Here is a 23,970-nt window from a genome sequence, read left to right as displayed (position 1 = left end):
TCGCCAACAGCGACACTGCGCGGCAACCAAGCACCTCGCTGCCGCGGCAGGACAGCCGGACGCGAGCCGATGGCAACAAGACCGGGGGAGGTGCGACTTCCATGCACTCTCCACTACGAAGGCCAAAGTCGCCGACTCGCCGGGTCCACCCCGACAGCGGCTGCACCGCGTCGTCGGACCCACGAGCTCGTCGCGACCAGCGCCAAGTTCTCCATGAACGACCGCAAGAAGACGCTCGAACCCGCATCGAGCGCCGAAGAGAAGCGCGACATCAATCCGATAAGCGCGCTGGGCCCTCTGTTGACATGCATGCGCCAGGGGAACCAGGCGATCTGCCGTACGCGGTAGGTTGTCCTGCGTTCACCCATGAGCTGCGGCAAGTCCAGTGGCCCAGCACAAAGAATTTCAAACCAGACGTACCAGAGAAGTACGACGGCAAGACGCATCCGTCGGAGTTTCTCAGCATCTACACCATCGCGGTGCAGGCTGCCAGGGGACGGGACGACAAGATCCTTGCCAACTACTTCCCGCTGGTACTCAAGCCCAATGTCAGATCCTGGCTCATGCACTTGCCAGACAACTCCATATCCTCCTGGGCTGATCTGTGCCATCAGTTTGTCAGCGCCTTTACAAGCGGCCACAAAACACATGGCCAAGAGAGCGATCTTCATCTGCTCGCCCAGAAGGAAGGAGAGCCACTGCGCAAGTACATTCAGAGATTCAGCCGTGTACAGCACAACATCCCAGACGTCCACCCCGCCGCGATCATTAGCGCGTTCCATCAGAACGTGCGAAACCGAAGGATGAGGGAGGAGATGGCGATGTGTAAGATCAGAGACGTCAGCGACCTTTACGCCCTGGCCGACAAGTGTGCACGCGCTGAAGAGGGGAGGAGGCTCCCCGGAGAGGATACAGGACCAGGAGGATCTGACAGTGAGGATGCCGCCCCGACAAGGAAAGGCCGGCGGCGGAACAACAGAATGAAAAAGGGCAAGGAAGTGCTAGCTGTCGAGCAGACCAGCAACAGAGGTGGCGCCAAGGAAGCTAAAGCTAGTGGCTCCGACAAGTAGGCCCAGCCTGTGGCGGCCGCCGACAAGCAGGACGGCTCCGGCAAGAAGTATTGTAAGATCCACCACACCTGGGGTCACGATCTCCAGAACTGCAAGAAAGTCGAACAGCTTGTTGAGCAACAGAAAGCTGAATACGAGCGACGCGACAAGGAGAAGGCCCAGGAAGGTGCTGGTGGATCCGGCAAGAAACGTCCCGGCCGAGGAGGACGCCACGGCAAGGCCAAGCAGCGGAAAGGAGACAGACCTCCCCGCGGCCGCGACAAGGATGAAGATGACGACGACGATGAAGACATGGATGATGACGAGGCCGATGAGCAGGAATTTCAGAAAGCCACAGAGGTCCTGTGTGTTGACGGTAGTGCTTCTCTGTATAATTCGCACCGCCAACTCAAGCAGTGGATGCGGGAAGTGAATGCAGCAGAGCCATCCATAGAGTCACGCAAGCCTCTGAAATGGTCCAGCACGCCTATCATCTTCGACATTGAGGATCACCCTGATCGCGTAACTACGGTCGGGTGCTTGCCGATGTTGGTTTCACCAACTATCCGCAACCTCAAGGTCACGAAGATGCTAGTTGACGGTGGGGCCGGCTTGAATCTGATCTCCTCCGCGGTCCTTCAGAAACTCTAGATCCCTGACAGCGAGCTCGAGGAGACCGGCACATTCCAAGGAATCAGCCCGGGAAGAAGCAAGCCGAAGGGAAAGATCATGCTGCCGGTCACATTTGGCAGCGAGATGAACTTCAGAACTGAGAGGGTCACATTTGACGTTGCCGATTTTCCATTACCCTACAATGGGATCCTTGGCCGTCCAGCGCTCGCCAAGTTTATGGCAGCCTCTCACTATGCATACAACATGCTCAAGATGCCAGGTCCGATAAGTGTCATCTCTGTCCCCGGCGACAAGAAGGATGCCCTTATCTGCACCAACAAGATCTACCGGGAAGCAGCAGCCGCAGCTGGTCACAACACACTTGCCGCTGAAGCTCTCGGGGGGAAGAAGAAGACCAAGTCCGGCAAGAGCTCTGATGCCCACTCCGGCAAGCGCACCTCTTCGGAGTGCTGCGCTACTGTCGAGGACGCACCATCGAGCTCCACCGGCAAGTGCAAGAAGACGATGGCAGCTCCACCTGAGACTAAGAAGGTGTCCGCCAAGGAGGAAGGTACTGGTGGTACCTTCACCATCAGTGCCACGCTTGACCCCAAATAGGAAAGCGCGCTCGTTGCTTTCCTGCGGGTGAATGTCGACGTTTTTGCATGGCAACCGTCTGATATCCCCGGTGTTCCCAGGAAGGTAATCGAGCACCACCTTGCCGTCTGTCCTCATGCGCGGCCCATCAAGCAGAGAGTCAGGAAGCAAGCAGTGGAGCGCCAAGAGTTCATTGCACAAGAAATCAAGAAGTTGGAAGCAGCAGGCCTTGTCAGAGGAGTGCTTCATCCCACGTGGTTGGCCAATCCTGTAGTTTTGCGCAAGGCTAACGGAAAATGGAGACTTTGTATTGACTTCACTGATGTCAATAAAGCTTGTCCCAAAGATCCATTTCCCTTGCCGCGCATTGACCAGATTGTTGACTCCACAGCTGGATGTGATTTGCTTTCATTTCTTGATGCATACTCAGGATACCATCAAATCTTCATGGCAGAAGAGGATGAGGAAAAAACCGCATTTATCACCCCTTGCGGCACATACTGTTTTATACGGATGCCCTTTGGGTTGAAGAATGCTGGTTCAACATTTGCAAGGGTAGTCCATGTCGCTTTTGAGACACAGATACACAGAAATGTGGAAGCCTACATGGATGATATAGTGGTCAAGAGCAAGGACAAGGCTACCCTGATCCAAGATTTAGAAGAAACTTTTGCAAATCTGCGCAGGATCAACCTCAAGCTCAACCCCGAGAAGTGTGTGTTTGGAGTCCCTTCCGGCAAGCTTCTCGGGTTCTTTGTGTCTCGGAGGGGAATTGAAGCCAACCCCGACAAGATCAAGGGCATCGAGCAGATTGAAGCACCGAAGCGCGTCAAGGATGTGCGAAGGCTTGCCGGTTGCGTGGCTGCTCTCAGCAGGTTTATCTCTAAGTCTGCTGAGCGCGCCCTGCCATTCTTCAAAATATTGAAAAAGGCAGGTCTAATGAAATGGGCTCCGGAAGCGGAGGCCGCGCTGCAGGACTTGAAGAGGTACCTGTCCTCCACTCCAATACTTGTCGCACCTAAGCCACAAGAGAAGTTGCTGCTGTACCTAGCGGCAACCAATCAAGTGGTTAGTGCTGCGTTAGTAGCGGAGAGGGAGGCGGATGATGAGCCAGCGACCGCGACAAGTGAATCCAGCGACAAGCAGGGGGCTTCTCCGACAAGCTCTGGTCCCGAAAAAGATGAATCTGCGCAGACGTGCAAGGAGGTGCAGAAGAAGATGGTGCAGCGCCCAGTTTACTTTGTCAGCTCCCTTCTCCAGGGGGCTAGGTCGAGGTACTCTGGTGTGCAAAAATTGCTTTTCGGCCTTCTCATGGCCTCGAGAAAGCTGCGCCATTACTTCCAGGCACACGAGATCACAGTTGTCACTCGCTTTCCGCTGAAGAGGATACTGCAGAATCCAGAAGCAACAGGAAGGATTGTCGAGTGGGCATTGGAACTGTCAAGCTTTGGCCTCAAGTTTGAGAGCACTGCAACGATCCAAAGCAGGGCATTGGCAGAGTTCATAGCAGAGTGGACGCCAACCCCAGACGAAGAAATTCCAGAGACGAGCATCCCCGTCAAGGAGACACGCAAAGAGTGGCTGATGTACTTTGATGGTGCCTTCTCGCTGCAAGGCGCCGGTGCTGGCGTGCTGCTTATCGCACCCACCGGAGAGCACCTCAAGTACGTAGTCCAAATGCACTTTCCCAAGGAGCAAGCAACGAACAATACTGCAGAGTATGACGGTTTGCTTGCCGGCCTCCGAATCGCAGCCGACCTTGGGATCAAGAGACTCATTGTAAGGGGTGACTCGCAGCTTGTCGACCGCCAAGTGAACAAGAACTACCAGAGTCCATTGATGGAAGCTTATGTTGATGAAGTGAGAAAGCTAGAAGAACACTTTGACGGCCTGCAAATGGAACATGTTCCACGAGCTCAGAACGACATTGCTGATGGCCTGTCAAAGTGCGCTGCACTAAAGTTACCTATGGAACCAGGGATCTTTGTGCTCAAGCTGACTCAACCATCCGTGACACCATCAACTGGACAGAATAAGAAGAGCAAGTTGGTTTCTGGTGACTACTTTCCGGCAGAGCTTCCCGAAGCCGCCGCCAAGAAGGTCCCCAAGATCGACGCCAAGAGTGCTGAGGAGCAGTCTGCTCCGGCGAACCTCTTGGTTTGTTCCGTTGAAGCCAACGCTCCCGACAAGTTTTGCTCCGGCAAGCTTGCCGGGGAATATCACGCTCCGGCCGAACCGCAGGTTCTTGCCGTAGAAGCGGATGTTCCCGCAGCAACAGATACGCCTTTAGTCCTTGTTGTCGAGCCACAAGCTCCAGCATGGGCGCAGCAGATTGTCCGTTTCCTTCAGACAGGAGAGCTTCCCGAAGAGCAAGAAGAAGCGGAAAGAGTAGCCCGACAGTCAAGTATGTACAAGTTTGTCGACAACACACTGTACAGAATAAGACTCAACGGTGTGAAATTGAAGTGTATTCGCCGGGAAGATGGACAACAGCTGTTGGCAGAGATACATGAAGGCATATGTGGTCACCACATTGGCGCAAGAGCACTTGCCAGCAAAGCATTCTGACAAGGCTCCTTTTGGCCGACAGCCCTCCAGGATGCAACTGCACAAGTAACTAAGTGTGAAGCGTGCCAATTCCATTCCAAACAGATACACCAACCAGCTCAAGCTCTCCAGACGATCCCTTTATCCTGGCCATTTTCGGTCTGGGGGCTCCACATCCTCGGCCCCTTCCCCCGAGCTGTCGGGGGCTTTGAGTTCTTGTACGTTGCAACCGACAAGTTCACAAAGTGGCCGGAAGTGGAACCAGTGAGGAAGGTGACAGCACAGTCAGCAGTCAAGTTCTTCAGGTCGATTGTTTGCCGTTTCGGGATCCCTAACAGGGTCATCACCGACAACGGCACTCAATTTACGAGCCGCACCTTCATGCAGTACGTCCAAGATCTTGGCACCAAGATCTGCTTCGCTTCTGTTGCTCACCCGAGAAGCAACGGTCAAGCGGAGCGGGCAAATGCTGAAGTGCTGCGAGGCCTCAAGACCAGAACATTCGACAGGCTGCACAAGTGCGGAAGAAACTGGATCGAGGAGCTGCCGATGGTTCTTTGGTCGATCAGAACGACGCCAAATCGAGCCACTGGCTAGACACCCTTTGCTCTAGTCTATGGAGCAGAGGCAGTTCTCCCCACGGAACTCGTTTACGGGTCGCCTCGAGTGCTCGCTTATGATGAGCTCGAGCAAGAGCAGCTGCGACAAGATAACGCGCTGCTCCTCGAGGAAGACCGTCTCCAGGCTGCTGTGCGTGCCGCTCGCTACCAGCTAGCTTTGCGTCGCTACCATAGCCGCAAAGTTAAAGCCAGGAGCTTCGAGGAAGGCGACGTTGTTCTTCGGCATGTTCAGTCCGCCAAGAATTCCAACAAGTTGACGCCGAAGTGGGAAGGCCCTTATCGGGTGAAACGAGTCACTAGGCCCGGCGCTGTCCGCCTTGAGACCGAAGATGGCATTCCGGTGAGCAACTCCTAGAACATTGAACATCTTCGTAAGTTTTACCCGTAAGGCGCGGTTGCCGGAAGCTTTTCCGGGAACCACCTTTTGTACAAGTCTTGCCGCTGTTGCATGTAATCCTTTGTACAAAGCCGGGCGCAGACCCCGTGCACCAGTAAAGCTCATGTGCCCCGCACATCTTGTCAGTTTTTTATGCTATAATCCTTTTTCGCATATGTTATCTGACACTTTGTGCAGCACTAGACCCCGGTAAGCGATAGCGAGCCCAAGGCTCCATATCATTACTTTATTTCTCTGCTTCTTTCTCAAAAGAAGGAAGGTTACCTCGCCTCACAAGGTTTACCGGGGGTGGGGGAAGGAGAGGATAATGGTGTGGACCAGGCCGTTCAAGAAAGTTTCTCCTTGCCGGGAAGCAGACGACAGAAAAGCTAAGTTGCTAAAGCTTGAGCAATCAGTTTTTTAAGTTTTTGAGTTATTTTCCTTGAACGACCGTGCTTTGTATGGAAAACCTGTGCGCGGAGGAACCAACTCGTAGCTAGTTGCGCCTTTACTTTGTTTCGAGTCCGCTCAACAACTTAAGTGAGCTGCTAGCGCCCTTACTTTGCTTCGAGTCCGCTCAGCAACTTAAGTGAGCCGCTAGTGCCCTTACTTTGTTTCGAGTCCGCTCAACAACTTAAGTGAGCTGCAACTAGTTGCGACAAGGTTGCTTGTCGGTAGCGACCCCGCCAGCAGGCTGCTGAAGTTCCGCACTCGGCGCTCGCGGCAAGGGTGCCTGCGCCGGCAAGTTTCCCTAGAAAGCGTAGGGCAGAACCATACAAAGCCAAGAGTCGAGTAAAGGAAGTAACACAACACTTTTTTGCCTAAGATAGAGTTATATTACGAAAATAACTTGTCGCGCCTCTAATAAAGTGTTCTTATGACATGACTGGCAATGACAAGAGAAGAAGAAAATGGACGGCCTAATCTACGCGACCGCCGTCAACCCTTTTGACCTCGTTCACCCTGTCCACAATGGGTGCGACGAGGGCCTTAAGTGCGTCAAGATCAGCGTCCGCCGGCAGCATCTTGAGGACGTTGGTGAGGTTGAGGCCCGGATTGCGGAAGGCCACCTTCACCAGCACCTTCTCCAGAACTCCGGCACGAATCGAGCGTGACTCATCGGCCAACTGCTTTGGGATCCGTTCCCGGAGTTGCTGGAGCGCCGCCGCCACGCCTTTGAAGAACAGAGTGAGCTTGGCGCTGGGTTGGAGGTTCTCGTCGGAGGAGTACCCGAAGCCTTCCACCCCCAATTGCACCAGCTCCTCTTCGATGACTGCAGCAATGTTCACGAGGCCCTCCGTCCAGAGCTCCACAGTATCTCTGAGAAGATTCTGGGTTTCGGCGGCCCTCGCTAGCAGCGCCTCGTTGGCCTCGATGTCCTTCTTCAAGTCTGCCTCCCGTTTCCTGGCGCTGTCCAACGTCTCCGTCAAGGTGGCCAGCTTCAGCGTCAGATCGGCGTTGGAATCCTTGGCAGCGCTCAATTCCTTGCCCCTCTCGGCGAGTCGGCCCTGCAGCTCACCGTGGGCAAGGGCGTCCTTCTCGCGCTCTAGCTTGAGGGCGGCAAGCTCTTCGCCACCAACCTTCATATCAGCTTCTAGCTGCGCCACATTTGCCTCCAATTCTTTCTTGGCGGCCTCGGCAGCCGCAGCCGCATCCTTTGCCTCTTGGAGCGTCCCGCCAAGTGCCCGTTCGCGCGCGGCAAGCTCCTCTTCGTGGCTGTCGAGGTTCACTTTCCGCTGAGTCAGCTCGCCTTCTCACGCGTACAGCTTCTCGCCGGTGAGCCGCTGCTGCTCTTCAGCTTCGGCCTTCTCGAGGAGGAAGGCCTTCTGCTCCTCAGCAAGCTGCTCCCGCTCCTCCTCCAAGGCCCGGAGAGTTTCTTGGCGAAGACCCCGGAGCTCCTCCCCACGCTTCTCTATGTCCATGCTCGCCCTCGCGACAAGCGCTTCCCGGGACTCCAACTTGACTTGGCGGGCACGGTAGAGCGCCAGCAGCCTCCGCAGCAGCCGCTCCTCCTCGGGCTCTTCACTGTTGCTTCCCGGCGCGTCGACGATTGACAACCCGGCGGAGGCAAGCACCTCCCCATCCAGAGCTTCTCCTTCCATCGGCGCCCTGGAGCTCAACGCCCAGGGGAGCTTGATGAAGATACCCTCGCCAGCCTTCAGATAGGCGCCGGGCTGGTGCTCCTCGGAGCCGACGCTGCGACAGCGGCGGAGGGATCAGCGGTCGGTGCAGCGCCTGACGCTCCTGCGGCCTCAGGGCCGTCAGTGCGATCGCCAGATCCCCCGTCAGCTTCTTCGGCAGCAGTCTTGGCGGCCTCTTCGCCGGCGGGCACGTCAGCGCCGGCTCCTTCTTCGGTGGCCGCAGCATCATCAGTATTGCCGCGCGCGTCCTCCTCGCCGCCCGCCTCGGTCTCCATCGGATCCGTGGAGGGTGGGTCTGACGACCAGAGGAGAAGGAGAAATCAAACAAGTGTCCGAGAAGAGAAATCAGCAGAAGACTACAAGGAAAGTTTCGAGCAAGAAGGGCTACCTGTGCTAGGATCTGCCGTCGTGACCTCCACCACCGGCGGATCGTTAGTGTTGTCCCTTGCCGGAGACTCCTCCCTTGCCGGAGGCTCCTCCCTTATCGGAGGACGCTCCCTTGCCGGGGAGTCCGCCCTTGGCGGCGTAGTCGAAGCAGACGACGAGTCGGAGGAGATCACCATGCCCTCCTGATGAAGCTGTTCTGCTCCTGCGCAAACAAACCACTGATCAGATGTCAACAAAGGAAAAGAGCAACCACGCGCACCCAGAAGCAGAAAATAAACCATATGCTTACGCTGGGGGCTGCACTGGGGGCTGCTCTGCGAAGTGATGGCCGGATCCGGCAAGGTGGTCTCGGGCGCGCCTCCTGTCGTCGCAGTGGGCTCGTCCTCGATGACCACCACCTGAGCCTTGGCCCTCTTCGCCGCCCTCTGGGCCAGAGTCCTGAAAAGAAGAGCCCAGGGTGGATCAGATCCGATGCAAGACAAGATCAGCAAGTTGAAGAACTACAAGAACAATCAAGGGAATCTTACTCTTCTTCCTCTTCCTCCTCGTCGGAGCTGAGCGCGGAGAGGTCGAAGTTCGGCCCACCCCCGGCGCGACGAGGTGGAGGGGTGGGATCCCTTGGCCGCTTGGCGGGGACTGCAGCGCCAGCCCGAGATGACCCCGCCCCAGTTGCCACTGCGGCGGGAGGCGCACCCGCGGCAACTGTACTTGCCGCGGCGGAGCGCGTCGCGTGACGCTGCGGCTGTTGGGCCACTTGCCGCCCTGCTATGTCGCCGACCCTGCGGAGGCGCCTACTTGGCTGCGCTGGGGGCTGCGTTCCGGGCCCTGTTCCCGGCAAGCTCCCCGGAGATGGCGGGCCGCTCGCACCCTCGGAGGGCTCACTCAACTCGGCATCGGGCGCGGCAAGCTCTTCTTCGTCTTCGGGCCACTCCCGCTCAGCAAGACTCATCGCCGATGCCGCATCCGCTTCCTCCACGGTGAACCCGAATTCACCCGCGGCCACGGCTGCCGCCGCCTCTTCCGCCCTGGTGGCGATGCGCTCCATCTCTTGATCAGTGGTGTCGCGGGTGAGGAGCTTCTTCTCGTCAGCATTGACCGCCACCTCCACTAGGCTATCGAAGAACTGCTGCACGACGTCGCCGGCGGGCTCTTGCCAAGTTGGAGCGATCCCGTGCGAGTCACACAATGGCATCATTGCGCAGATGCGGTCGCGCGGGGAGTTGTTACACAGAGGCACGACGCCTGTCGGCAACCTGAACCACTCGGGATGCTGCGGGTCGTGCTTGAATATTTCCTTAAGTATCCCGTCCAATTCTATGACGGTGAAATTGAAGTTGAGGCCTGGGCGCAACCTCATGATGTCCGCCGGGCCTCCAAATTCCCAGGCGGGTCTCCCCTTCGCCTGCAGAGGGGCGATGCGGCGGCAGAGGAAATCTGCGTCGACAGCTCCTACAGTCAACCCGGCAAGCCTGAGGCGCAAGATCCGGGTGGTGGCGATCTTCAACTTGTCATCGTCCGCGGACAGAGCGCTCCAATCATTGCCTCGCAATGCTGGGGCTTGGCGCAGGGCGGTGAACGGCTGCGGGTTCTCCTCTACAACCCAGCACCAGTTTGCTCTCCACTCATCCCACTTGCTGCGGAGCTCCCCCTCCAGATAGGTCTCCTTCTTGCCGGCTCGCGAGATCCAGGCGATCCCCCCGGCAAGGGTTTCCCCTCTCTCGACACGGGGCATGAAGAAATGGCGGAAGAGAGCTACGTTGGGGTGGACTCCGACAAAGTTTTCGCATAGATGGGCGAAAACTGCCATGGTCAAGACGGCATTGGGGGTAAAATCAAGGAGGTGGAACCCGTAGGTGTTCATGATATCACAGAAGAAATCAGAGAATGGCGGGCAGAGCCCGCAGTAGAAGAACACGGCAAAGAAAGGGTACCCGCCAACTGGAGCTTCTTGCCAGGTGATGGCGGAGAGTACCTTTGTGCGCGGATGCGCCCGTGTCTCCGTCGACCAGAAGAGATAGTACCACTCCCTCAGATCCTTTGCGTAGAGCTCGGGGAGGAAGGTGGCCCGCTCTTTCCGCAGCGCCTCAAGCCGCTGCGCTTCGGTCGACTTCACAGCTTTCGCGGCCTTCCCCTTTCCGGGCTTCGGAGCCATGGCGAAGGCGGTGGGGGAGATCGACGGCGCCGGTAGTGGTGGCGGCGACGGGAGCGGAGCGCTGCTCTCTTTCGAATTTGGAAGCGGAGGAGGGCGGCGGAGGTTTCTGAGATTGCAACAACGAATGACGAAGATGGAGGAAATGCCCCTGTTTCCCATGCTTATAAAGAGGGACGGGGCGGACGTTTCGGCCTTCCAAATAAACAACCTCCCACGATCTCTCCCACGACGCCATGTTTGACGCGTGCCGTTCTGGGCGTGCGCGGTGGGAGCGGAGAGATATGCGGCGTGACCTAGGCCGCGCGTGCCCGTGCACTGTTTTGGGCCTGGCCCAACAGCGCTCGGCACCGTGTATGGCCCAGGCCCGGGGGCTCCTGTCGGTGTACTAGAGTAGGGGTACCCTAGTATCCCGAACTCATGCACGGGCAGTTGCAGCGCCCCGCGGCAAGGCTTGCCGGGTGACCGCCAAGACCCTCCGTGGCTCCCTTGAAGACCAGTCAAGAACAAAGTACTCAAACCAAGGCCCCGGCAAGAGGTGCTTGCCGGGAAGGCCAACCAAGGCCTCGGTAAGAGGAGCTTGCCGGGAAGGCCAACCCAGGCCCCGACAAGATCAAGACCCCGGCAAGAGGAGCTTGCCGGGAAGGCCACTCAAGGCATACCAAGAAAGCTTGCCGCGACGCGCCCTGCGTCCCGGCAAGGCCCGGAGAGCAACAAGCTCCCAAACACGACAAGACGATGACCGCGGCAAGGAGCTTGCCGCGGGAAACCCCCACTTCGTGCCCGCGCTCCAGCACACCTGCTAACGTGTCGCTCTAGGACTCTCCCAAGCACACGTGGCAGGAGGCTGTGCAGCTAGGGGTGCGCGGTGGCAAGTGGAGGTGAAGAGAAGGCAATCGTGGCAAACGGTGGCGCTCCTAACGGTCACCTTTTGCACTGTTTAAGCAACTCAGACAGGCATTTAATGCCCTTGTCCCCTGCCGTCAGAGTTAGGTAGGGTGCACTATATCCACAGTAGCGGTAGCTGCACCTACCGCATCCTTTTCCATTTTTGCCCTTCTAGTCTACGTTGCCACCTGTCGGTGACCCCTTGAAAGTATAAAAGGAGGCCCAGGCGCAACGTAGAGGGGGGTCGGCCGGCTCGGCTCATTGGGAAGCACCAGAAACACTCCCACGCTCAGTCTGATAGCGTCCATCGCTCCTGAGCAAGGATTCAATATACACAAACAAGCAGCAGTAGGGTTTTACGCATCCGTGCGGCCCGAAGCTGGGTAAAAACCGCTCGCGTGTACCGCCTCGATCCGCTCTTTGTGCGGCCTCCGCCCTCACCGAACCGAAAGGGGCCCTGTCCCCATAGGTGTTGGTGGAATCAGCAATCCCCGACATCTCTGGCGCGCCAGATCCCCCGTCAGCTTCTTCGGCAGCAGTCTTGGCGGCCACTTCGCCGGCGGGCACGTCAGCGCCGGCTCCTTCTTCGGTGGCCGCGGCATCATCAGTATTGCCGCGCGCGTCCTCCTCGCGGCCCACCTCGGTCTCCATCGGATCCATGGAGGGTGGGTCTGACGACCAGAGGAGAAGGAGAAATCAAACAAGTGTCTGAGAAGAGAAATCAGCAGAAGACTACAAGGAAAGTTTCGGGCAAGAAGGGCTACCTGTGCTAGGATCTACCGTCGTGACCTCCACCACCGGCGGATCGTTAGCGCTGTCCCTTGCCGGAGACTCCTCCCTTGCCGGAGGCTCCTCCCTTACCGGAGGACGCTCCCTTGCCGGGGAGTACGCCCTTGGCGGCGTAGTCGAAGCAGACGATGAGTCGGAGGAGATCACCACGCCCTCCTGATGAAGCTGTTCTGCTCCAGCGCAAACAAACCAGTGATCAGATGTCAACAAAGGAAAAGAGCAACCACGCGCACCCAGAAGCAGAAAATAAACCATATGCTTACGCTGGGGGCTGCGCTGGGGGCTGCTCTGCGAAGTGATGGCCGGATCCGGCAAGGTGGTCTCGGGCGCGCCTCCTGTCGTCGCACTGGGCTCGTCCTCGATGACCACCACCTGAGCCTTGGCCCTCTTCGCCGCCCTCTGGGCCAGAGTCCTGAAAAGAAGAGCCCAGGGTGGATCAGATCCGATGCAAGACAAGATCAGCAAGTTGAAGAACTACAAGAACAATCAAGGGAATCTTACTCTTCTTCCTCTTCCTCCTCGTCGGAGCTGAGCGCGGAGAGGTCGAAGTTCGGCCCACCCCCGGCGCGACGAGGTGGAGGGGTGGGATCCCTTGGCCGCTTGGCGGGGACTGCAGCGCCAGCCCGAGATGACCCCGCCCCAGTTGCCACTGCGGCGGGAGGCGCACCCGCGGCAACCGTACTTGCCGCGGCGGAGCGCGTCGCGCGACGCTGCGGCTGTTGGGCCACTTGCCGCCCTGCTACGTCGCCGACCCTGCGGAGGCGCCTACTTGGCTGCGCTGGGGGCTGCGTTCCGGGCCCTGTTCCCAGCAAGCTCCCCGGAGATGGCGGGCCGCTCGCACCCTCGGAGGGCTCACTCAACTCGGCATCGGGCGCGGCAAGCTCTTCTTCGTCTTCGGGCCACTCCCGCTCAGCAAGACTCATCGCCGATGCCGCATCCGCTTCCTCCATGGTGAACCCGAATTCACCCGCGGCCACGGCTGCCGCCGCCTCTTCCGCCCTGGTGGCGATGCGCTCCATCTCTTGATCAGTGGTGTCGCGGGTGAGGAGCTTCTTCTCGTCAGCATTGACCGCCACCTCCACTAGGCTATCGAAGAACTGCTGCACGACGTCGCCGGCGGGCTCTTGCCAAGTTGGAGCGATCCCGTGCGAGTCACACAACGGCATCATTGCGCAGATGCGGTCGCGCGGGGAGTTGTTACACAGAGGCACGACGCCTGTCGGCAACCTGAACCACTCGGGATGCTGCGGGTCGTGCTTGAATATTTCCTTAAGTATCCCGTCCAATTCTATGACGGTGAAATTGAAGTTGAGGCCTGGGCGCAACCTCATGATGTCCGCCGGGCCTCCAAATTCCCAGGCGGGTCTCCCCTTCGCCTGCAGAGGGGCGATGCGGCGGCGGAGGAAATTTGCGCCGACAGCTCCTACAGTCAACCCGGCAAGCCTGAGGCGCAAGATCCGGGTGGTGGCGATCTTCAACTTGTCATCATCCGCGGACAGAGCGCTCCAATCATTGCCTCGCACTGCTGGGGCTAGGCGCAGGGCGGTGAACGGCTGCGGGTTCTCCTCTACAACCCAGCACCAGTTTGCTCTCCACTCATCCCACTTGCTGCGGATCTCCCCCTCCAGATAGGTCTCCTTCTTGCCGGCTCGCGAGATCCAGGCGATCCCCCCGGCAGGGGTTTCCCCTCTCTCGACACGGGGCATGAAGAAATGGCGGAAGAGAGCTATGTTGGGGTGGACTCCGACAAAGTTTTCGCATAGATGGGCGAAAACTGCCATGGTCAAGACGGCATTGGGGGTAAAATCAAGGAGGTGGAACCCGTAGGTGTTCATGATATCACAGAAGAAATCAGAGAATGGCAGGCAGAACCCACAGTAGAAGAACACGGGAAAGAAAGGGTACCCGCCAACTGGAGCTTCTTGCGATGTGATGGCGGAGAGTACCTTTGTGCGCGGATGCGCCCGTGTCTCCGTCGACCAGAAGAGATAGTACCACTCCCTCAGATCCTTTGCGGAGAGCTCGGGGAGGAAGGTGGCCCGCTCTTTCCGCAGCGCCTCAAGCCGCTGCGCTTCGGTCGACTTCACAGCTTTCGCCGCCTTCCCCTTTCCGGGCTTCGGAGCCATGGCGAAGGCGATGGGGGAGATCGACGGCGCCGGTAGTGGCGGCGGCGACGGGAGCGGAGCGCTGCTCTCTTTCAACTTTGGAAGCGGAGGAGGGCGGCGGAGGTTTCTGAGATTGCAACAGCGAATGACGAAGATGGAGGAAATGCCCCTGTTTCCCCTGCTTATAAAGAGGGACGGGGCGGACGTTTTGGCCTTCCAAATAAACAACCTCTCACAATCTCTCCCACGACGCCGCGTTTGACGCGTGCCGTTCTGGGCGTGCGCGGTGGGAGCAGAGAGATATGCGGCGTGACCTAGGCCGCGCGTGCCCGTGCACTGTTTTGGGCCTAGCCCAACAGCGCTCGGCACCGTGTATGGCCCAGGCCCGGGGGCTCCTGTCGGTGTACTAGAGTAGGGGTACCCTAGTATCCCGAACTCGTGCACGGGCAGTTGCAGCGCCCCGCGGCAAGGCTTGCCGGGTGACCGCCAAGACCCTCCGTGGCTCCCTTGAAGACCATTCTAGAACAAAGTACTCAAACCAAGGCCCCGGCAAGAGGAGCTTGCCGGGAAGGCCAACCAAGGCCCCGGCAAGAGGAGCTTGCCGGGAAGGCCAACCCAGGCCCCGACAAGATCAAGACCCCCGCAAGAGGAGCTTGCCGAGAAGGCCACTCAAGGCATACCAAGAAAGCTTGCCGCAACGCGCCCTGCGTCCCGGCAAGGCCCGGAGAGCAACAAGCTCCCAAACACGACAAGACGACGACCGCGGCAAGGAGCTTGCCGCGGGAAACCCCCACTTCGTGCCCGCGCTCCAGCACACCTGCTAACGTGTCGCTCTAGGACTCTCCCAAGCACACGTGGCAGGAGGCTGTGCAGCTAGGGGTGCGCGGTGGCAAGCGGAGGTGAAGAGAAGGCAATTGTGGCAAACGGTGGCGCTCCTAACGGTCACCTTTTGCACTGTTTAAGTAACTCAGACAGGCATTTAATGCCCTTGTCCCCTGCCGTCAGAGTTAGGTAGGGTGCACTGTATCCACAGTAGCGGTAGCTGCACCTACCGCATCCTTTTCCATTTTTGCCCTTCTAGTCTACGTTGCCACCTGTCGGTGACCCCTTGAAAGTATAAAAGGAGGCCCAGGCGCAACTTAGAGGGGGGGTCGGCCGGCTCGGCTCATTGGGAAGCACCAGAAACACTCCCACGCTCAGTCTGATAGCGTCCATCGCTCCTGAGCAAGGATTCAATATACACAAACAAGCAGCAGTAGGGTTTTACGCATCCGTGCGGCCCGAAGCTGGGTAAAAACCGCTCACGTGTACCGCCTCGATCCGCTCTTTGTGTGGCCTCCGCCCTCACCGAACCGAAAGGGGCCCTGTCCCCATAGGTGTTGGTGGAATCAGCAATCCCCGACACAAGCTGGCACCAAATAACAATTATTCAGGTTTAAAACTAATCCCGAAGATAGATGTAGAGGTAGCGCGTCGACGGTGATCACATCGACCTTCGAACAATTCCCGACGCACATCATCACCTCGTCTTTAGCCAATCTTCTTTTAATACATAGCCCATGTTTCGAGTTACAAATATGAGCAACCGAACAAGTATCAAATACCCAGGCACTACTACGAGCATTAGTAAGGTACACATCAATAACATGTGTATCAAATATACATTTGTTCACTTTGCCATCCTTCTTATCCACCAAATACTTGGGGCAGTTCAGCTTCCAGTGAACAGTCCCTTTGTAGTAGAAGCACTCAGTTTCAGGCTTAGGTCCAGCTTGTAACACCCCAGACACACCTGCCGGTGGTCATTACTCCTGGTGGGATCTAGACTGGCCCCACAGATCAATACTAGTCTTTTCTGTGCACTTTGTCCTCACTCATGCGCACCCGGGAGCAACTTCCCGGTCGGTCACCCATCCTGAAACTACTTCGAGCTGAGCATGCTTAACTTTGGAGTTCTTTCCGAATGGGCTCCCGAAAAAGAAGGAATTCCTTATTGATATGAGAAGTCTATCATCCCTAATAAGCTAGGCTATCACATACACCCCCACTCAGAGGAACCGACGTCCTCATCGGGCCAAATGAACATTCCCTCTTGGCACAAACGTCTGTGCATCCAGTCCGATACATGTGTCATGTTGTGTGCCACGACGGGTCACAAATGACATGAACAACATGACCGCACACCTATCCGCAAACATCCGTGTAACCGCAAGGGTCGGCTCTGATACCAACTTGTAACACCCACGATGCGGCTATATCTCCCACGTGTCGGGGCACGACTTAGAGGCATAACCGCATGGTTGGCATGTCGCAAGAGGGGTAATCTTTACACATCCCATGTACTGAATAAGGAAGGGATAAAGAGTTGGCTTACAATCGCCACTTCACACAATACATAAATATATCATACATCATCTAGAATACAATCAAGGTCCAACTATGGAACCAAAATAAAGAAAGACAACCCCAAATGCTAGATCCCCAATCGCCCCAACTGGGCTCCTCTACTGATCATCCGGAAAAGAAAGATAGTAATGGCCTGAATCCTCGTCGAACTCCCACTTGAGTTCGGTAGCATCCCCTACACTGGCATCATCGGCACCTGCATCTGTTTGGAAGTATCTGTGAGTCACGAGGACTCAGCAATCTCACACCCTCGTGATCAAGACTATTCAAGCTTAAAGGTAGGAAAAGGGTAGTGAGATGGAGCTGCAGCAAGCACTAGCATATATGGTGGCTAACTTACGCAAAAAGAGAGCGAGAAGAGAAGCAAAGCACGATCGAGAAGCTAATAATGATCAAGAAGTGATCCTAAGGCTACTTACGTTCAAGCATAACACGAGACTTTGTTCTCTTCCCGGACTCCGCCGAAAAGAGACCATCACGGCTACACACGCGGTTGATTCATGTTAATTAGATTAAGTGTCAAGTTCTCTACAACTGGACATTAACAAATTCCCATCTGCCCATAACTGCGGGCATGGCTTTCAAAAGTTCAAAACCCTGCAGGGGTGTCCCAACTTAGCCCACCACAAGCTCTCACAGTCAACGAAGGATATTCCATCTCCCAGGAAGACCCGATTAGACTCAGAATCCCGGTTACAAGACATTTCGACAATGGTAAAACAAGACCAGCAAAGCCGCCCGATGTGCAAACAAATCCCGATAGGAGTCGCACGTATCTCGTTCTCAGGGCACACTAGAGGAGACATCCTACGAGTAAAACCAAACTTCAAGTTGCCCCAAGGTGGCCCCGCAGTCTACTAGGTTCGGACCAACACTCAAAGGAGCACTGACCCGGGGGGGTTTAAAATAAGATGACCCTTGAGTCTGCAGAACCCAAGGGGAGGTATATGGTGGTAGGTAGGCAAATGGTAAAACCAAGGTCGGGCCTTGCTGGAGGAGTTTTATTCAAGGCGAACTGTCAATGGGTTCCCATAACACCCAACTGCGTAAGGAACGCAAAATCAAGGAACATAACACCGGTATGACGGAAACTAGGGCGGAAAGAGTGGAAGAAAACACCAGGCACAAGGCCAAGCCTTCCACCCTTTACCAATTATATAGGTGCATTAAAGTAAACAAGGTATAATAATGATATCGCAACAATATCCATGTTCCAACATGGAACAAACTTCATCTTCACCTGCGACTAGCAACGCTATAAGAGGGGCTAAGCAAAGTGGTAACATAGCCAAACAACAGTTTGCTAGGAAAGGTGGGTTAGAGGCTTGACATGGCAATATGGGAGGCATGATATAGCAAGTGGTAGGTATCGCGGCATAGCAATAGATCGAAACAACTAGCAAGCAAATATAGAAGTTATTACGAGGGTATGGTCATTTTGCGTGCAAAATTCTTAGAGTTGACGAAAGCTTGATCCTCGTGAGTGTACTCAGTGGGTTCCTCGATCACGTACTCGTCTCCCGGCTCTACCCAAAGCAAGAACACAAGCAAAGGACCAACAATCAATCACGGTGCAATGCGCAAGCAACATGATGCAAAGAATGACATGAATAAAATGCAAAACGAAGACAACCCAACCACGAAGGGAAACTCATAACTTAGAGCCGAAAATGGCAAGAGTTGGAGTACAAATATGGCAAGTTACATCCGGGGTGTTACAGCTTCTTCCCGGGAGTGGCAACTTGCTTGCCATTTTTCTTGAAGTTCCCCTTCTTTCCCTTGCCCTTTTTCTTGAAACTAGTGGTCTTCTTAACCATCAACACTTGATGCTCCTTCTTGGTTTCTAGTTCCGCAGCTTTTAGCATTAGGAAGAGCACGGGAATTGTCTTGTCCATCCCTTGCATATTATAGTTCATCACGAAGCCTTTGTAGCTTGGTGGCAGTGATTGAAGAACTATGTCAATAACACTATCATCTAGAAAGATTAACCCACAGTTGAGTCAAGTGATTATGATACCCAGACATTTTGAGTATGTGTTCACTGACAGAACTGTTCTCCTCCATCTTGCAGTTAAAGAACTTGTTGGAGACTTCATATCTCTCAGCTCTGGCATTTGCTTGAAATATTAACTTCAATTCCTGGAACATCTCATATGGTCCATGACGTTCAAAACGTCTTTGAAGTCTCGATTCTCAGCTGTAAATCATGGTACACTGAACAATCGAGTAGTCATCAGATCATGCTTGCCAGACGTTCTTAACATCAGCATCTGCTCCTGTAGCAGGCCTTTCACCTAGCGGTGCAACAAGGACATAATTCTTCTGTGCAGCAATGGGGATAATCCTCAAGTTACGGACCCAGTCTGTGTAGTTGCTACCATCATCTTTCAACTTAGCTTTGTCTAGGAACGCTTTAAAATTCAAGGGAACGGTTGTCGGTGTCAAAACCGGCGGATCTTGGGTAGGGGGTCCCGAACTATGCGTCTAAGGTCGATGGTAATAGGAGACAGGGGACACGATGTTTACCCAGGTTTGGGCCCTCTCTATGCAGGTAATACCCTACTTACTGCTTGATTGATCTTGATAAATATGAGTATTACAAGAGTTGATCTACCATGAGATCATAATGGCTAAAACCCTAGAAGTCTAGCCTATATGATTATGATTGCCTCTATGGACTAAACCCTCCGGTTTATATAGACACCGGAGGGGACTAGGGTTGTACAAAGTCGGTTATAGAGAAAGGAATCTTCATATCCGAAAGCCAAGCTTGCCTTCCATGCCAAGGAGAGTCCCATCCGGACATGGGTGAGAGAATCTTTGGTCTTGTATCTTCATAGCCCAACAGTCCGGCCCATGTCCAACAGGACGGACGCCCAAGGACCCCTTAGTCCAGGAGTCCCTCAGTAGCCCTTGAAGCAGGCTTCAATGACGAGGTGTCCGGTGCACAGATTGTCTTCGGTATTGCAAGGCGGGTTCCTCCTCTGAATACTCCAAAACAGCCTTCGAACAGAAAGAACGTGTTCGGCTCTGCAAAACAAGCACCACACACAACCGCAGAGAGTATAATATTTCACGAGTCCAATCTACTGACAAGTTTTTGTAGCGTGACACCACATCACCAGCCGGTCATTATTTCGAACCGTTTTTCGGCCTACTACTTCATATTTCGAGATGCGGTTTTGCTAGCACGTCTTGTCAAAGAATAGATCGTGTCCCCTTATTGCGGGATCCTCATCAATACGGGCATGCGTAATCCAACTGTGTCGTCTCCGCGACCCTTGGGAAACAGGCGAATTTTAAGGTGAGTGGGGGTGCGCTTGATATTCGCTGCCTTTATAAAGGGATAAGGACTCACCCCCTTTCACCCACGCCTTCTCTCTCTCACTGCCCATCCATTATTGAGCTCCAGCGCCCAAGCTTCCATCCTTTCTGACTCCAAAAAGCACTCCAGTCATGTCCGGATCCGGAGCGCAGGGCAAGTGGATGGTCTCCTCCGTAAAGGAGAAGGGCATCACCCAGCCTCGGGAGGCCGGATATTTGGCCAAGGAGGTCGCCCACCAGCTTCTAGCCGAGGGACAGATCATCCCTACCCAAAGCCCCGTGAGAGGGTAGTGTTCATCCCTCACCTTGTTCGCGGGCTGGCATTTCCACTCCACCCATTCGTCTGCGGACTTATGTTCTACTATGGGGTGGATTTCCATGATCTGGCCCCCAACTCCTTCCTCAACATCTCAGCATTTACTGTCGTGTGTGAGGCCTTCCTCCGCATCTCACCCCACTTCGGCTTGTGGCTGAAGATATTCAATGTGAAGCCGAAAGTGGTGGACGGCCAACACGCAGAGTGCGGAGGCGCCATGGTGAGCAAGATGCTCAACGTCGTATGGCCCAAGGGCACCTTTGTGGAGACCGTCAAGGGGTGGAAAAAACAATGGTTCTATGTCATAGAGCCCCGCGACACCACCTGGGCCGAGGCTCCCGAGTTCAGGTCTGGGGCCCCCATGCGGCTCACCTCCTGGCTAGAGAAGGGACTAGACTGGGCCTCGTCGGATGTGCTAATAGTGTTGCAGACACGTAGAAAGAGCATGGTCGACAAGAACATCAAGCTTCTCAATGTGATCCAGGTGATGCTCTTTCGGCGGATGCTTCCATGCCAAAACCGGACCTACCATTTGGGGGAATTCGATCCGGCCAAGCACCAGACCCTGCAACACTTCTTCGGTGTTACGCACGAAGTTATTTGGAAGGTGCTCTTCAAGGCCGATAAGACATGGCCAAAGTATACCGAAGACCGTGGGTACAACCTGACCCACCCCACCAGTCCAGTAAGTTTTCCCATGTTTTCAAGGTGTATCATTTACTTACATACTCAAGGGGCTTGTCTAAGCTTCCCCGTCTTTACTTTTTCAGGGCTGGACGAAGAAGGCGGAGCTAATCAAGAGTCTGGCTCTGCTGCCCGAAGACCCAACAATTCCTCTTCTGACGAAGATGCTAGTTCCGGCGCCTTGCCAGGAGACGGAGAAGAAGGCCAAGGGGGCCAGAGGCGGCGTCCGTCCCAAGGGAACTTCGGACATGACGTCCGAAGAAGCGGAGACCTAGTCCTCACCCGCCACCGACGCCGAGGAGGAGGAAGAAAGAAACCCCCCTGCGAGTGGAAGGAAGAAAAGGCCGTCCTCCACGTTTCTGGAGGCCAAAGCGTCCAAGAGGGGGAGAGCATCCCCCATGGATGACATCGCGCCGGACACCGACAACAGCTCGGAGTGGCGCCCAGGGAGAATCCCTCGGCCGGATCGTAAGTATTCGAAGGCTCTGACGCACTTATGTGCCCGACTCCCTTGTTTCGTGATTCTGATGCCTTGAATCAACCTTACTGCAGTCCACCCATGACAACTCCTAACGATCCTCATCGAGGGGTTCGTTGGATCCGAAGGCCATGGATAGTGATTCACTGCCGACGGCCACCACTCCCAAGTCCACAGATGACACCGAAGCAGTGTCCCGAAGGACTTTCATAGGCGAGGGAGAGGTGCGAGGGGCCATCAAAGCGGCGCCGGAGGGTGAAACCTCGGCTGCCGGAAGCCTGGGGAAGCGGATCCCCCTGGAGACAGGCGATGGGGGCCATATCTAACTCGGCCCCCAACCAAATACTGTTCCAGAGACCCATAAGGCTCCGGAATCAGGCAGGCAGCCTCCTTCTAAAGAAGGAGGTGCACCTATACCCTCGGTGGCCTCTGTCCATCCAGAGGCACCGGGTACTTTAATGGAAGCGCTGCAATGCGCTTCTATCATGGAAGAACACCGTACCCTTATGGGTACGGTGATTGAGAGGGTTCAGTCCATCAAGAGTGGACTGGCTGAAGCCTGCACCAGCCTTTTGACAGGCTTTGAGGTAAGCGACGTAATTGTATAGAAAGTCACAATATAGAAAATAGCCCTTGAGACTTTATCCGGTGTTCGAAAAGAAGAGCCGAACAGAGGATCAAATAGTTTTTTGCAGGAGACTAACCATATATGTTTGTGTGAATAAGCAGGCGTCGCTGCTAGCCGCGACTTCTCATGTTGCCGAAGTCTCCGGACTGAGGCAAAGGCTGGAGTGGGCCGAGGAGGAGCTCGGCCAAGCAAGGAAACAGCTAGAGGATAAGCAAGGTATGTAATGGCCTGTTGTATATCAGAAAGGATTGATAATTTATGTTGACTATAGTGACATGGTGTTTGTAGGAGCGGCGACCGAGGTAGAGACCCTCAAGAAGGCGCTGGCCGAGGCCGAGGATAGAGTGTCCAAGGAACAAACCCTCCGCGAAAAGCACGAGGCCAGGGTCGATGAGGTCCAGCAAGAGCTTCGGGACACCGTGAAGAAATGCGAGTCCTTGGAGCGCAATATTGCGGATCAAGAGACCGAACTCGCCAAGGCTCACCAAAGTGCACAAGATGCTCGGGCTGAAGCCTAGGGCGCTCTCCAGGAGATTCAAGAGGCCAAGAAGATTGCGGCGGGTAAGGCCTTCATTATGCAGAGAAAATATGTGAAGAAGAGGTATCTCTTACTAACCCGGATTTGGAGTTCTCTAGGAGCGTTTGCGGATTTGCCGCACAGTGTAGCCAACACCGCAAAGTTCTTTCGAGCCGAAGAGGGGAGGTTGACTGAGAAGCTTTACTGGTCGCAATACCTTGCGCCAGAACATCCGGTGCCCTTTAGCGACCAGCTAAAACAGTTGGTCGAACTGCATAGGGTGGCCGAACTAGCCATGAAGGATTTAACAATCTGGTTATGGCTTGCCGAACCTTTACCTAGCAACTACTTTAGGCTCGTGAAGCGGCTAGTCAATGCCTACCTCCGACTGGACGCCATCAAGCGGTCGGTCTGCATCGGGGGTGCGCGGATGGCCTTCGCTCGCGTCAAGGTGCAGTGGGTGAAGATGAATGCCGTCAAGCTCGTGACCGAGGGACCGCCCGCTACCAAGGAGCACCACACGCCCGAGAGGTATTTTGAAGATGTCCTGGAGGGGCCCCGCATTGTGGCGTCGCAATGTGCAAAAGACATTATCTTTGAGTGAATACATTCGTGCTGTCGCTTGATACCTCTCCGTCGTATCTATATTTTTGATTGTTCCAGGCCAATATTCTCCAACTTTCATATACTTTTGGCAAAATTTTATATTATTTTTGGGACTAACATATTGATCCAGTGCCCAGTGCCAGTTCCTGTTTTATGTTTCGCAGAATATCCATATCAAACGGAATCCAAACGGGATAAAAACGGATGGAGAATATTTTTGGAATATTTGGAGAATTCCGGAAGAAAAATCCACGTGAGACGGTGCCCGAGGTGGCCACGAGGCAGGGGGCGCGCCCCTGACCCTCGTGGGCCACCTGTAAGGCGGTTGAAGCCCTTCTTCAGCCGCAAGAAAGGTATTTTTTGAAAAAAAAATCACGGCGAAGGTTTCGGTCCAATCGGAGTTACGGATCTCCATATAAATACGAAATGGTGCAAGGGCAGCAGAAGAGAACGCAGAAACAGAGAGAGACAGAGAGACAGATCCAATCTCGGAGGGGCTCTCGCCCCTCCCATGCCATGGAGGCCAAGGACCAAAGGGGAAACCCTTCTCCCGTCTAGGGAGGAGGTCAAGGAAGAAGAACACGAAGGGGCCCCCTCTCCCCTTCTCTTCCGATGGCGCCGGAACGCTGTCGTGGCCATCATCATCATCACCGCGTTCTACACCAACACCTCCGCCATCTTCACCAACATCTCCATCACCTTCCCCCCTCTAACAATAGCGGTCCACTCTCCCGCAACCCGCTGTACCCTC

Source organism: Triticum dicoccoides, chromosome 4A, assembly GCF_002162155.2.
Source record: "Triticum dicoccoides isolate Atlit2015 ecotype Zavitan chromosome 4A, WEW_v2.0, whole genome shotgun sequence".
Classification (NCBI taxonomy): Eukaryota; Viridiplantae; Streptophyta; class Magnoliopsida; order Poales; family Poaceae; genus Triticum; species Triticum dicoccoides.
The sequence above is the reverse complement of the archived record's forward strand: the minus strand, read 5'-3'. Positions refer to the sequence as shown.